Genomic DNA, 15,040 nt, shown 5'->3' with positions numbered 1-15,040 from the left:
TCCACAAAACGAACTGCAACTTTGCTCGCCATGTCTACCTGCTATCTGAACAATGGGGAAGTGAAGTACTTAGTTCATAAACAGGTAAACCTAAATGAGCAAGATATGACGTGAAGGGGTTGGAACCATATATGTCAAAACCTAGATGTAAGATAATGCTGCTCTAGATACACCCACAACAAATCACCAGCCTGCTCTGAAAGGGCAGAGTTTTGGGTCAGTATTTGATATAGTTTAAGATAACGCAGTTCTTATTATTATAATCATAATATACGCTGTACGTACACACACAGTTCATGACAAAGTCCTGCACAGGTCATGTTTGATATACCTCCACTCGGCCCACACCCACTTTATTAACAGCACACCCGACACGATATCCGACAGAAACACTAACGGTACATTCACACGGGGCGAAAGCGTTAATGCTTGACGGTAGGCTTGTCTGAAGCGTGGCCAACAGCCAATCACAGTGGCCACAACAAAACATGCTCCGGTCTTCCATAAACGTAATTGGCTGGCTCTGTCTAGGTTATTTGCATAAGGCGATCTGATTGGCTGACGCACGCATTGCCACTTAAAAAGTTGAGAAATGTTCAACTTCTGCCGCGAGCAACGGCACTGACGTGGCGCCGACGAATCCACAATTCAGTTCGGCAATGCTTGACGTCACCCATTAAAAGTGAATGGGAAGTGTTAAGAGCGAGCGAGAGAGAGTGACATCTGTCATGCACATTATGGAAATTTTTTCCCCAATGTATTAAACATTGATGGCATTAAACACATTGCAAGTAGCCTTAAGCTATACAGAAAAGTGTTTTAGTAAATCTATATAACTGTAAGCTTATAATAAATATTTTAGCGGATATATTTTCACACTGCATTTAAATGCTGCTCTTCTAAAACTCTGCAGTGTATATGTGTCCATTGGTCCTCTTTTAACCAGCATGAAAAATAGGCTTAAACTTTTACTTATATTGTGAACAGATGTAATACAAAAAGCAAGAAAAGCACGCTCCCTTTAATATAATCACTATAGCTGTCAATCAGATGCAGCGCGACTACTTAAAGGGGCAAGACACGCAGACGGTCTAAAGACAGACAGAGCCTGAAAACAATCACGGCACCGTTTGGAAGCATCTGCCCATCACTGTGTGCCAGATTGAGTCAAAATAATCTTGGGTATTGGACCCACAGCCCACCCATGCTTATCGCACGTCCGACCTGCACTGCACCTGACACGTAAATATTAGCGAGTAACCCATCTCAGGACTCTGGTTATTTATGATAATTGTTGAAATATTCCATTATCGTATACTTTACATTGTGTCAATTATACATATTCCTTCATTGCAAGTAAAGCTATAGGTTTGTTATATAAAAAAACAAAAAGCAATTTAGTGCAATAGTGTTAAAATTGCCTGCCATGTTGGATATCACAACAAACAACTATAAATGTATTGTTTATGACTCCTTAGTCCAATCAGATTGTGCTCTATGATGATCCATTATATATCAAGAATGCCTTACAAATGTTAATATATTGGATGTAGTAAAAATTATGAAAAATATTTTTTTGGTGTCCAGAGCAGAACTGCCTAAAACACACAAAAGGTATGGGTGTTGCATAAAAAAAACACAATCTTTTGTCTCTCCCCAAACAGGTTGTGTCTTTAACGATAGCTGAAACTTGCCTTCCTATGAGAAATCCTATCCTAATTTTTGTGCTTTTTGTAAGTTACTTTGTATATAAAAAAGTGTCTGCTAAATGTAATGTAATACAACAGGAAATGTTTTGAATATGTTCTTGTTTTTTTGGGACACTGCATATTAAATGGCTCCCATCATCTTGGATCACATTACCAAGAACTGTAAGTGTGCAGGAGAATACATTAAAGCGTGTGATCTATGTTCTCCCTGTGGACGACTTGGGTATCTCCCACCACCTGGCACCCATTCTCAAATTGCAACTCTGTCATTTTCCAAAGTACAATAAAAAACTCCCCAGGAACAAGATTGATGACCCCAAATCAATTTATGGCCCTTATCTCCTAGAACAATACAGCAGCCAGCTGATTTCAGACCAGTGTTTCTAAACTCTCAGGTTGAAAACCAAAAGTCTGCTGAGCACTTACGTGACATGCTCAAAGAGGTTCAAAACGATACCCCGACAGACAATCTTGGTTAGCCTTCTTCCTTCCTTGAAGTGTTGTGTAACCAGAATTACTTTTGACTTTAAATGGTGTCGGCTGGCTTAGAAAAATGCATTAGAAAATGAGTCATAGTCTGCAAAGGAAAAGCAATGGTTTGCCAACAAGATCTGTCAGAGGGTGCAAGGTGAGGACAGCTGGAAAAACACAAAAAACTCAAAGATGAAAAGGTCACCTGGTTCTTGGAGGAAGTTTATACTGCATACTAAACAGGGGTTTATGTACCCATATAAAGGCCTTTGTTATCAATAAAAATAGAAGGTATACAGGTGTTTAACCGCTGGCATCATTGGGTCTCATTCACTAAGCATGCATATGCACAAATTTGTCACTTTATTTAAAAAAAAAAAAATTATTTTAAATGTATGCAAAAAAATAAGAACAACTTCGACCACACGTATACAATAATCATGAACAAAGAAAACAATATATAAAATATATAACACACATATACATTATAGGGTTCTTTTTCCTTGTTCATGATTATTGCGCACGTGTGGTCTAAGTGGTTCTTACGTTTTTGCATACATTTAAAATAAATTTTAGTGTATTTTTTTACGAATTTTACAAACAAATTTGTGTGTGTGCATGCTTAGTGAATGAGACCCATTGAAATGTAGTATAGTATCTGCATGAATGCAATAAAAAAATTTAAATATCTGCAATCTGTCTGATGGTGGCTGAAAGTAATTTTTCGACTTTAAAATAATAGTTTACACAAAATGAAACTTAAACGCACTTCAAGTGCAAGTCACTTTTGATCAAATGAAAAGTATGGCTTTAGATGAAACAAAACGGTTTCTGAATTGACTGTGACCTTAGTCTGTAACATTTGTGCAAAAGTTGAGGAAGGACAGGCTGTGTTTTGCTTTGTAGTTCTCTCTTTCTTGACTTGTTTTGCCCTGTCTCTCACCTCCTACAGCACACTCCTTCATTAAAGGGCTATTTGTGAAGGGGTGCATAGCCTAACCTATAGTAGTCAACATTTGAAGTGGATCAAAAACATTCATCAAAGTTGTCCTAGGACAAAATGGGTAATGGGTATTGGTTTTAAGACAACTTTTAGGAAAGGCTTTGATCCACTTCAAATGTTGACTAGTGTAGTTTAGATCACATGTTTTTCCATTGTTTTAGAGATGAAAAAATCCCTTGTGTCTACATTGTTTGTAATGTTGCACAGGATTAGCTGGGTTTGAAAGCGTTTGATCAAGACATTTGTTTAAGACATTGCCCAGATTTTTGCGTATCCAAAAGGACAACATTGGCTCTACTAATAACGTGATGTTGGACGTCAACAGTCACGGATGTTACTGACAGAGAAGATGGCTGATCGGGTTTATCATGACTTAATAAAAGGTTAGCAGTAGTGTTTCCCACACACACGTTTCTCTTGCGTGAGTCTGTGTGCGAGCTTTCTCCCACCCTATGATGCAGTGTTCTGTAGTTGTAACAGTAACAGTGTATTCTCTCATACTTCTGAATTTGCACCGAATTGTCTGCGCTATATGCAATATATATAATAAAACTATCACTTACATGTAAAATAAAATAAAAAAACGCTAATAATAACACAACCACACATTTAAGAGAAGAGCAACAGCAGTAAGGCTTCGGTGTAAATGTATGGCGATTTTTTCAGGTAATGTTGCGTTCATAAATCAGGATTTTAAAAGCAGTTAAAGGAGCATTTCACGCATAGAAACATTAATCTTTATTGAAAGTCTGTCATATTTGTAGTCGAAATGTAACATTAATTTATAATTTGGTGCCTATCTGACCGAGAAAAGGGGTGTTTGTAGTCTCACCCCCTCAACAAAGATATTGGACTAACTGCTTTCAATGATGCAAAATGATGATTTTTACATCATTGAAAGAAGGAAGTGCAACACTGAAATCTGTATTTCTCCTGTCTCAGCAGCAACGGAGGAAATGATGCATGACCATTCAAAAACATGACTGGGGTTCTAATTATACAAAGCTTAATGCAAATGTGTGACGTGTCCCTTTAAAGGAAGAACTGGTTGGATTAAACACCGGGTCATGTTTAGTCACTGTTTTATAGCCTATTCGTTGTATATCTGACAACAAAACAGATAATATGCAAAATCAAGATCAAACGCAAACATGACTCGATGACATCACATATATACTGCATCCTAAAATATATCAGGGCCAGTGTTTGGTCTATAGATACACGCCTGTAATGCTTTTATCTTAGTCACATTTTTAAAGACCATTATTTCAAAATTCAGGATGCAACCTGTATCTGAGGCAGCCACTTGCTACACTTGTGATCTATAGGTCAGCCCTATAGATCACATTAAAAAGTGTTCATCTGCAGTGTGAAAAAAACTCTTGTAGCCAGGAATGACTCATATTCTATAAATGTCTGGTAAAAGCAAGATGGTGTCTAGCCCAGGTTCAGGACATAAAAAAGTAAAATCAGAAACAGCTGACAGATGTGGTCTGCGTTTCAATGAAAGTAACAGGGTTTCACATCAGCGTGCAGAACTAGAGCCTGAGAAACGCATCTAGGGCAATGTATGACAGTATGTTAGGCATATGGCACAACCAAACTCTGATCTTGCATCAAATCAAAGCAATAATGAATGCTTGCACAACATAGCACTTAGCATTGACATATAACTTTTTTATATTTAGGAACATTAGCAACTTTACACAAAAATGATCTTGCATCTTAAAACAAAAAGATCAAGAGAGAAATATTGAGCTAGACAGAGAATTTCTCAAAGATATAACTTGTTCTACATAGGCCTGTCGCAATAATGACTATATCGACTTATCGCACAATAAATGACCTCGGAAGTTTTTGGAGAGGCGATATAGTGTTGCCAGTGTTTACATGTGTCTTTATTTGCATAAAAATGCATGTCATTAGCATTTTAGCTGACAGAGAGAGAGAGAGAGAGAGAGAGAGAGGACATTGACAGGCAAGGAGAAAGCATTACTCGGGCTGACATTTCGTGTTTTCCTGATGAATACAAACACTTTGAAAGAATAAATCCGACTGGAATTGGTTTTAAAGCTTAAACCCGCACCTGCGATGTGAATGAGATGTGAGGAGAGGAAATGAATGTAAACTAGCCAGCATGTCTGCTCTGTTCAAAACATGAAAAAAACTATAGAAATAAAAAGTCACCTGAAAAATAACCATAACATCTAGTGTTTAGATCTGATGTGTTGCTATTATAAACATGACTGCGTGTAATGGCGCATTTAGATGTGATCAGAGTAAAACACCCGTCTAAAGCAATTAACCCTGTGAAGCTGGGATTTACACTGAATGTCACTCACATCTCAAACTTGAGTAGGCATAACAACCTAACAACCTAACCCTTTTTTTTTAAAGTAGCTTTTCTTTTCATGACAGTCGAGGTGCGAAATGTTGTCTTTCGTAGCCATTTCCCGTATCAGTAAAAATCATTAACAGTAAAATATAAGAAATCCGTAAATATTAGCAAGCTAGCCAATGTATGTCAGTAGCCTACTGGTACTCGGTAGGTACTCAAGATGGCGGCAGGCAACTGGAATGACATAAAAGGTCACATTACTGATATTCATGGCTGTTTAAACTTGAAATGCATATTTTATAATATATATCTTTATTTTAAATATTTGATAGTTTTTCTTACATTCCAATTTCATATTAATATTTCATATTTTTCATCTGAATATTCTTACAAATCTAAGTTGTGCTCTTAGAAAAGATGTACTTGCATTATTATGCTATTTTGTTGACATATATAATCACTGACATAAAACGTCTTAAAAAGACAATACTATTGACTATCGCCATTATTTCTGGGGCAATTAACCGACCTACTGTGTAAAAAGTAGCAGGACATGCCTGGTTCTACAGTCAAATTCTCAAATGTCAAATAATCCAATCTAATCTAACATTTTTGGCAAACAGGTGAAATATCATAGAGAGCAAGACAAAAGGGACTGCAGTATGCATTTGAGGGATATATATATATATATAAACTAAATAATATGCAACCAATTACAAAATAATTTAAACAAAAATTGAAGCTAAAGCCTATAGGTCCCAGCGCAAGCAGCAGCGGCCTCATACGCTGACCATACAAATGGAAAACACACAAATTAAAGCTTTGGTCCTGCACAGCAGCCAGGGTAAGTGCAATTTGTGAAAATAATCTAATAATTATAAATCAAACAGCTTATCCATAAGTATTGTGGAATAAACACAAGACATTAACACGACCACTTTGCAATGATAACATTCTCCTGCTCATAGAACTAAGTTAACCTTGGGAGAGCCACGATCGGATTAGGGTACTCAGGGGTAGGCTGTCCATTAACAAAATGGTATTTTTTTTTTAAAGGAAATCAGTCAGCCTCAGTTTTGCCTTTAATCATCTTATTTTACGTTGAGTTTTGAGTTTCGGGAAGGGAAAAAATTCTGCCACCCCGTCCCAACTTTTAGGATACCGGGTATCAGATTTACACAATCCATGCGCACAATGCTTTGGCATGTTTCCCTCGCTCGAAAGCTTGACAGATTGTTTACGGTTGCTAAACCACGATTGGCCTGAGGCGGTTTTCGGGCTTGGCTTAGCGAAGGGTCAATAATTCTTCCCAACAGTCTAACTCGCATATAAGCTAATAAGAATCATGCTTTTCAATATAATGTAAAACCATAGAAACACCAATAAAGTGGTACCAATCTGCCTTCATGTAGCAGTCAACAATTCTCTTCAGAGCAATCCTGTTTAATTTCTGCCTCAGCAAAACCCATCCACAGCTTTAAAAATTTATGAGCCCAACCAGAAAGCAATAATGTGCTCTGAGCACTGAGACAGATAAAAACAACCTCATATGTTCAAACAGTTCTCAACCTATGAGCTCACTCTTAAAGGGATAGTTCACCCAAAAAAATGAAAATTCTGTCATCATTTACTCACCCTCATGTTGTATACACAAACCTGTATAAATTGCAAAGGAAGATATTTTGAGAAATATTTGTAACCAAACCATTTTTTTTCCTACTATAGAAGTGAATGGGGTCCACAAACAATTTGGTTACAAATATTTCTCAAAAAATCTTCCTTTGTATTCATCAAAGCGAAGAAATGTATGCGAGTTTCTAACAACATGAGAGTGAGTAAATGATGACAGACTTTTCATTTTCGGGTGAACTATCCATTTAAAAATGGTTGTATGCTAATAATGTGTCCGCGCAGTGACCTTTCAATCTTATCACACCTCAATGCTGATCATCCACAGTCTGAACATGAACAACACAGCGTCATCATATCAATATTAATATGACACACATCACATTTAAAAAAACTCAAGAAGTTTTTTGATATGGGCTACCATGTTGTTATCCCATGACCAGCTAAGTACAACTCATTTTATTTTTATTATACTTTGTTAACACACTTCCATTTCTACCCCTACACTTTTCCCTACCCCTCCGTTTAACGCCTTAACGTGAAGGGCAAGGGGTGTTCCAAGTTTTAGGACCTATAAAGACATTTTCCAACATGGCTGCTCATGCGAGTGTAAATCAAGTCTTTTTTCACATTAATACAGTTTTTAAATACAAATAATACTTTGTTTTATGTTACATTAAATCTTGTGTTTATATTTACGGTAATTTAAATAAAATAAATAATTGCTAACATATCATGTGTAACTAATTGCACAATAGTACAACAACCTAAACAACCTCTAGAGCACAATCGTGTCCAAGTTCCCCAGTCTGATCGCGTCCAGGTTCCCCCGGTCTGCTCCTGTTTTGGAGGCCGCACACCATGGAAAACTCCAGATGCTTCAGATTGCCAGTCCAAGATTGTGAACAGACCACGGGAAACTGGAACGTGAATAGACAAAGGGAGAGAGCATCTAAATTGCTAATGGAGGGGTGTGTGGTGTGCTGATTTTGGGCTTCCAGGGCAATTTTTTCGGCTGTAACTAAACTTTTATGACGACAGGTGAAGGCGGCATATTTTATGTTTGTGATATAAACATTGCATCTACTTTGACGTAGGACATATGATGGTGTAGTAGTGGTGTCCCATTTCTTAGGGGAATATTTTAACCCTTCCTTTTACTTTGTTTCAAGGAACAAGGGGAAGTGTTGAGGGATAGATGTAGGAGTATAAAATAGAATTGGGCTTAATTAAATCCTTACACATTTATGAATCCAGCGACTATCCAAAAAGTTAATTTTTAATGCGGTCAGCCATATGCATGTCAAATAAATTCCAAACAACGACTAAGTGCAACACTGGGAGACACAAGATAAAATGTATTCCTAACGTTGATTTCATATGACAATAACTAACTTAGTATGGCTATCTTTAATGTTTTCTTTAATGTTTCCGCCCTGATGAAACAGATTTCCAAGGTTCAAAATGTCATGCTTTGCAAACTCCATGTTCTAAAGCAATGATAACAGCTATAAATCAAGAATCAGTGCCCCCACCCACATATTTTCAACTGTTAAGTTTGCCCTCAGTAACAGATTAAACCTTGGGGTTAATATTAGCAACCAATTTGGCAAACTTGGCATATATCATGCAAATAACTGGACAGTTTCTTAAAACCTCTTTCATATTTGCATAACAAATGCACCTGACACTGGGGTTGACTGTGCATTTTTCTGGACTATCTCAGTAGGATCAAAGGCTGGCAATATCTCAGTGCACTGGAATATGTTACACTGACATGCTTACAAGCAACCGATTTTTTGTAATTTACTTTTATTTCATAATATCATCCTACATAATGTAAAAACATTGTGTGAAAACATAACCTTGATGCCCTTATTCTGACTACAGCCATGTCATAGATTAAAATCAATGATTGAAATCAAACTTTAATGCTTCTAATCTCACTATTAGGTTATGAGACTTTCACAGACATGCTAACATACTGTTCCAATACACTGTACACATATGCATTAGTACAAACAATACAAATGCCCTTTATTAGATCAATTCACTCAGTACTGGCGATCTGAGTCATTAGGAACCCAGAAAAACTAGATGTTGTGGTCCAAGTGCTTGGAAAAAGATCACTAGGCCTTTCTCTGAAATGCATTATACATGAAAACAGACAGAGGAACTCAGATACTGCCGAAAGTGATATCATCTACAAGGCATGAGTCATCTAAAATGTCAGATTTTAATAATACAGACCTAATTGAAGAGCTATTTACACTGAAATATATGATGAATAGTATGCTTTCAAATTAGCTGGAAAGTGTAGCTATAGTATGGACGTGAAATATTGGTGTGCATCCTGTTACTTAAGAAACAGGAAAACAAAAGAGGAAGCTTTTTCAGATGTGGCCCTAATTGAACATAATGAAACAAATGCTAATAGGGAATGGAGTACTAGTTACGGTAATCATGACATAAACGTATATACACTCATGCTTACAAAACACATCTGCATATTTCTCATGAAGTTCTTCTATACATCTAAAAGCATATGTATAAATACTTGGTTTTGACAAAAGCATAAATGCAAAATCAAGAATCGAGTGGCTACCTAAAATTAGGGATACTTGGGAACGGTATCGGGGCTGATCCGTATCTTTTTGCTGGATCGGGTATCACAGAACCAAATTTAATGTATTATTAAAGCATCAAAACGTTTTCATGAACTATGTTAAGAGTCTTCATAATACATTCGCTTTGTGTGAAAAACAAACACATTAACAGTATAAAGATATTTAAGTGTACAGAAACTCTGACGTGGTACTCGATACTGGGTTAAAGCACTGAAGAAGCAGAATCACACACACACACACACACACACACACACACACACACACACACACACACACGCACAATGACTTATTTTAAAAATCTGATTTAAGAAAGTATCAGTAAACCATTGGATGGATGCAAGATACTATGTGCTAAATATCTATTCTCTTTGTGTTTATTAACGCCTATGAACATTCCACTGCGGAGCAAGGATCCCAGTGAGAGGATGCGCCAAGCGCATCATTCTGCATCCGGGATGCGCATAAGTGTAAAGGATTCTGTGTGTGTGCAATTTTAAATTGTTCAAGAAAAACACCATAGTATAGGATCAGTATGGCAAATACTCAGAATTCTGGTATCCAAATCGGATTGTTGATGGAAAAAGTGGTACATGTGCATTCCCACTTAAAATAACCTAAAAATATAAATGATATATCTCATTTATAATTATATAGCAAATGTTACATAAACTTTTACATTTGAGTGACGTAATACAACGCTTATGAAACATCTAAAATTCGTTCGGGTTAACGCAAACCAATCTAATTACGAAAGGTTTTAGACAATAGTCTCGTTTGGGGTGTAAAGCAAAACTCCCTTAAGTAACATCAAAAGCAGAAACGAAAATGCCGTGACCAGTGAGAGGCAAAGGACGGTATGCCCGCACTTCGCGCACGAGGATTCCCTCGGCTATATACTGGAACAGGTGACGTCACGGGGGAAAGGTGGGGAATACCCGTAGAGACGGCTCGTGAGAAAAACACATAGTCCTGTACAACTTTAACAAGAAAAGACGACATTGCTTAACTCCCATAATCAGAAAGCTGGTAGATCAGGATGACAGGGTGATTGTGTGCTGGAGGTGTGGGCGTGTATGAGCAGAGAAGTCCATAGAGAGGGGGGAGAGGGAGAGAGAGGTGACAATAAATGACAACATGACATGTTCTGCTCTTCACGAGTTTTCAATAAACGAAAAAAAATGTAACAAAAAGAGCAGAAAACATCACAAAACAAACGTCTTAAACGTATTCTTCGAACGCATAAACCAAAAGTTACTTTTTACGTAGATTTTTCCATGTAAATAGTGATACTACAACTGTATACTGTTTTCTGGACACAGTTATACATTCTCATTTCTTCATGTAACGGCTCAGCTAAAGCAATGTGTACATTTATTTCCGTCATCTGCGCATCGGCTTCTCAGAAGTGAACCAGCAGCTGAGCCCTTCAGTACATCAGCACGCAACTTAAGATAAAACAACACTGCGAATCCTAATGAGACACAAAACCGGTGTACACAGAAAACTGCACATCTTTGCTGCCATAAAAAGAGACGTGGCTGGACAACTTACCCCCCCGTTTGTCGCTCAAGGTTTCTGAAAAAATGTGTTGATCCAATCCCCGGCGGAAATGAGCGCCGTCGAAACGTTACAAACTTGACCGAGACGCCAATAACGACCGTTTTAGAGATCTTTCGCTAATCTAAAAAGCTCTTTTCCAACTTTTCTTCGACTACTAGCACGCAGCCAACAGTGGTCTATGCGAAAACGGGCTGCACATTTCCAATTTCTCTTTGATTGACGGGTCTCCGAAGCACTCACGAACGAGATCACGAATTTGACCAATGGCTGATCTCGACTGACGCTGAGGAGGCGGGTCAAAGAGCGAGCGAGTTGAAGAGCGCCTGTGTTTATGGCCCTCGCTCTGTAGGCTGTTCCGGCGGATGGATCCTCCCCTCGAAGCGCGCTGTTCTGTGAGCATGAACGGCGGGAGGGAGACCACATTCAGGGAACAGCACGGCTGGAAGTCATCTGAATTACTGGCAGTGCTTGCGTCATATCAACTTTAATTCAGTGGATGTGAGACAACTAGCGCTGTGACGTTCAAGCATAATCAATTAAATTCGTTTAATAACACTGGGACACGGAACAATTACACCACTTACAGAGGAAATGTACATTTTGGTTCCTGGCAAAAAGTGTTTAAAAGATCTTAATGTGTTTCATAGGCTATTATATTATTATAAAAATTGAATTAAATTAAATAAATTACGGAAGGAATCACATTTTAAATTAGGAGGAGAGACTGTAATTGTTTTAAAATGTCTTTGAAACTATTTAGGTTACACAAAAGTTTAATTTTTAAAAAGTTTAATAGTTAAAATTGAATATATTTTGAGGGAAAAATCAGTCCCTGGCACACAAACATTGAACTAAACACGTATCTCTACATATTACTTGAAATAAATAAACAAGCCAATTTGTTAATGCATTCGGTCTGTTTGTATCAGGGGCTTCCAAGGAAACATCAGAGGGTGTTTTCCACAAAGCCATGTTCCTGCAATGCAAAAGGCTCTTTGTCCATTCGTTTGCATTTGATCTTTCAAGTGCAGTCTCTAATAACAAACAAAAACTGATTTTGTGTCAAGAAATGATATCAAGAAATGATACACATGGTATGAATACTGCAGTAAAAGTAGACATTTCCCTCACAAAAATAATTTTTTTCTGCTTTTGCTTACCACCTGAAAATAAAAACAGTTCCGGTAAAATGTTACAAATGTGGGGTTGAGTAAATATTGACATACGCTGTGAACTTAAAAACGTTTAGGCCTCATCTGGACATGAAACCTTAATAACAAATTCACTGACTACAGCACTTCCTCTGCCTGAATTACAGAAAATCTAATTTTTTTGGTGTTATAAAGTGAAGTGATATCTACTTTTGCAGACGATGAAAAATAAATGATAAAGGAGGAAGAAAAAACTAGGAAATATGAGACTTTGCATAATGATATTACTGTAATTGGCTCAAGTACCTGTGTATCTGTGTCACATTAGCATATATAGAGGCGGTTTCGTGGACAGAACGAGTCCCAAGTTAAAATGCTTGTTCTCTTACCTGAAAACAACTTACACTGAAATATCTTAAAATATATCAGTGCCATTGTTTTGTCTCAAGATGTACACCAGTCATTTTTTTGTAAGGCATGTTTGTAAAAACTACTGAAATGTCAAAAGTCCTGGTTTTATTCTAAACACTGTCCGGGAAACCCCCCATAATATCATAAATATAAATTCCCCAGACATGTTAAACATTCTCAGTAAAGTCAAATGTCTCACATCTGTCCAACATACAATGCATATTACAGTATAACATCCATGATGTGCCCAGAGGATCAGGTGTCCATAATTGGAAAAAAGAAAACATATATACAGAATTAATTTAATGATCATCATATTAAAAAGAAGCAAGAAGATCTTACATTTACACATTTTAAGACATATTTATGCCATTTTAAATAAATTAATTATAGTCAGGTTATGCTTAATAACCTATAATATCTCCAAAAAGTCTGATTTATTCATACCAGAAAAAATATATTACAGTCATAACAGTCTCTATTTTTGTTTCTACATTTGTCATGGTAGAAAATTCACAACTAACTTATGTGGAAAAACAAGATAAACATCAGCCCCAAAAGTTAAAGTCTGTTCTTCCTGTGATTGTGTCTGTGGACATTCAATCATCTGCAGGGACACTAATAGAAAAAACAGATGTGTGCTGGCATATGTACTCATATATGAATTAAGTTATGACGCTGAGACATCCGATGGTCAGATCCTGCATCTTAGACACATATTTTGTACTTTGCATTAAACACACATAGGCCTGGTTTCACAGACAAGGCTTAGATAAAGCCAGGACTAGGCCTTAGTTAAATTAAAATGTTTAAGCATCTTATATAATCATGGCTTAGAAAAAGATGTTACGGAAAGAATATTTAGTTAAGTAAATAATTTTACCCAACTGAAATGGTAAGCGGTTTTATTTGCATGTCATTTCAGTCACCCATCAAACAGCTGATAAACAACTGATATCTGTGTCTGTAAATAAAAATACATTTGTTTATCATTGTGTGAAACATCATATCTGTTAGTTCTTGTTTTTGTGTTTCCTTGTCTTTCCTCCAACCTTCTTTTCGGTTCTGCAGTCTCCTTTTTCCCTTTTAAAAAAGCACTCTCTTTAATCAGATTCCTTCATTGATTATTTTAATGGATTCCCTCTATGACCAACAGAAAGAGCGAGAGATAGAGAGAGAGAGAGGGGGGGGGGGGGGTACACATATATACACCAAAAAATAAGTTTAAAAATAAGCTGTACATTATTTATTTACCCTGGTTTTTTTTCTGATAATTGTCACTTGATATGTGCATTGTACTTTAAGTTCCTGTGATGTTTTGTGATATTTAATAATTTAATGCACAAGCACAAAAGGGTTTTATTGAGGTTACACTTTTATTTATTTATTTATTTAAAGCAACCTACACCTAATCCATTTATACAGCCACAAATCTCACAGGGCAACAAAGAACAATGCAGAGCTTTATTTGACTTCATTCAAACCTACACATCTATAAAATTATCCCTTTGAATGCTGCATTAACTGTTGTAACATCAGATCATAAACGGCATGATACAAAAACTACATATTTGAGTTTATGGTTTGAAAAAAATGAGACTACATGCTATGATAATGTGGGTCATTGAAGTCCAATGAAAGTTTGATGATGTGTTCCTATTTACTTGAATGATGTGAACTACACAGTCCGGTATTTTGACAGAAATTGCTCAAATATAGTATACGAGAAATATGTTTCCATAGGTCCCTGATTACATAATACTGCATTCATGTATGTGTATGAGAAAGACAATAAACAGACTTGCTGTGAGCGTGTAAAACTGTACAAACAGGAGAATCACCCAAAACCTCTGAATAAATACACACAAACTTTGAAAAACAACCGTTTTAAATCAAACTGAGATTCGGTTTGAATATCACATGTATCATCCCAATAACTTTAACATCTGAAACATTTCCTCAAAGTCTGAGTCAGTGAGCGAAGGATGTAAAACATTTTGGACTTTGGATTACAACCATATTGGTGACTAAACAGAAAAACAGCTTGCTTTAGCCATGTGATTATGAAAACCTTCAGCCTTAACAGAGAAAATCTTCAATATGTCAACAACTCTCTTTACTTCCTTTTGTGTATTTTTTGC

At 36.7% G+C, this 15,040-nt stretch overlaps 1 protein-coding gene across 3 annotated transcripts in view; it reads right to left on the bottom strand.

Moving 5' to 3' along the window:
• The window catches only part of stat3 (signal transducer and activator of transcription 3 (acute-phase response factor)), a 48,025-nt gene extending 36,461 nt beyond the window's left edge, over window positions 1-11,564 (bottom strand). For all 3 annotated transcript variants that reach the window (XM_073813912.1, XM_073813913.1, XM_073813914.1), the window contains exon 1: window positions 11,329-11,564. The gene's annotated coding sequence lies outside the window, so the exon portion shown is untranslated. The remainder of the gene's footprint in view (window positions 1-11,328) is intronic.
• Window positions 11,565-15,040: the final 3,476 nt, after the last annotated feature.

This window comes from Paramisgurnus dabryanus, chromosome 3, assembly GCF_030506205.2.
Source record: "Paramisgurnus dabryanus chromosome 3, PD_genome_1.1, whole genome shotgun sequence".
NCBI lineage: Eukaryota > Metazoa > Chordata > Actinopteri > Cypriniformes > Cobitidae > Paramisgurnus > Paramisgurnus dabryanus.
The sequence above is the reverse complement of the archived record's forward strand: the minus strand, read 5'-3'. Positions and strand labels throughout refer to the sequence as shown.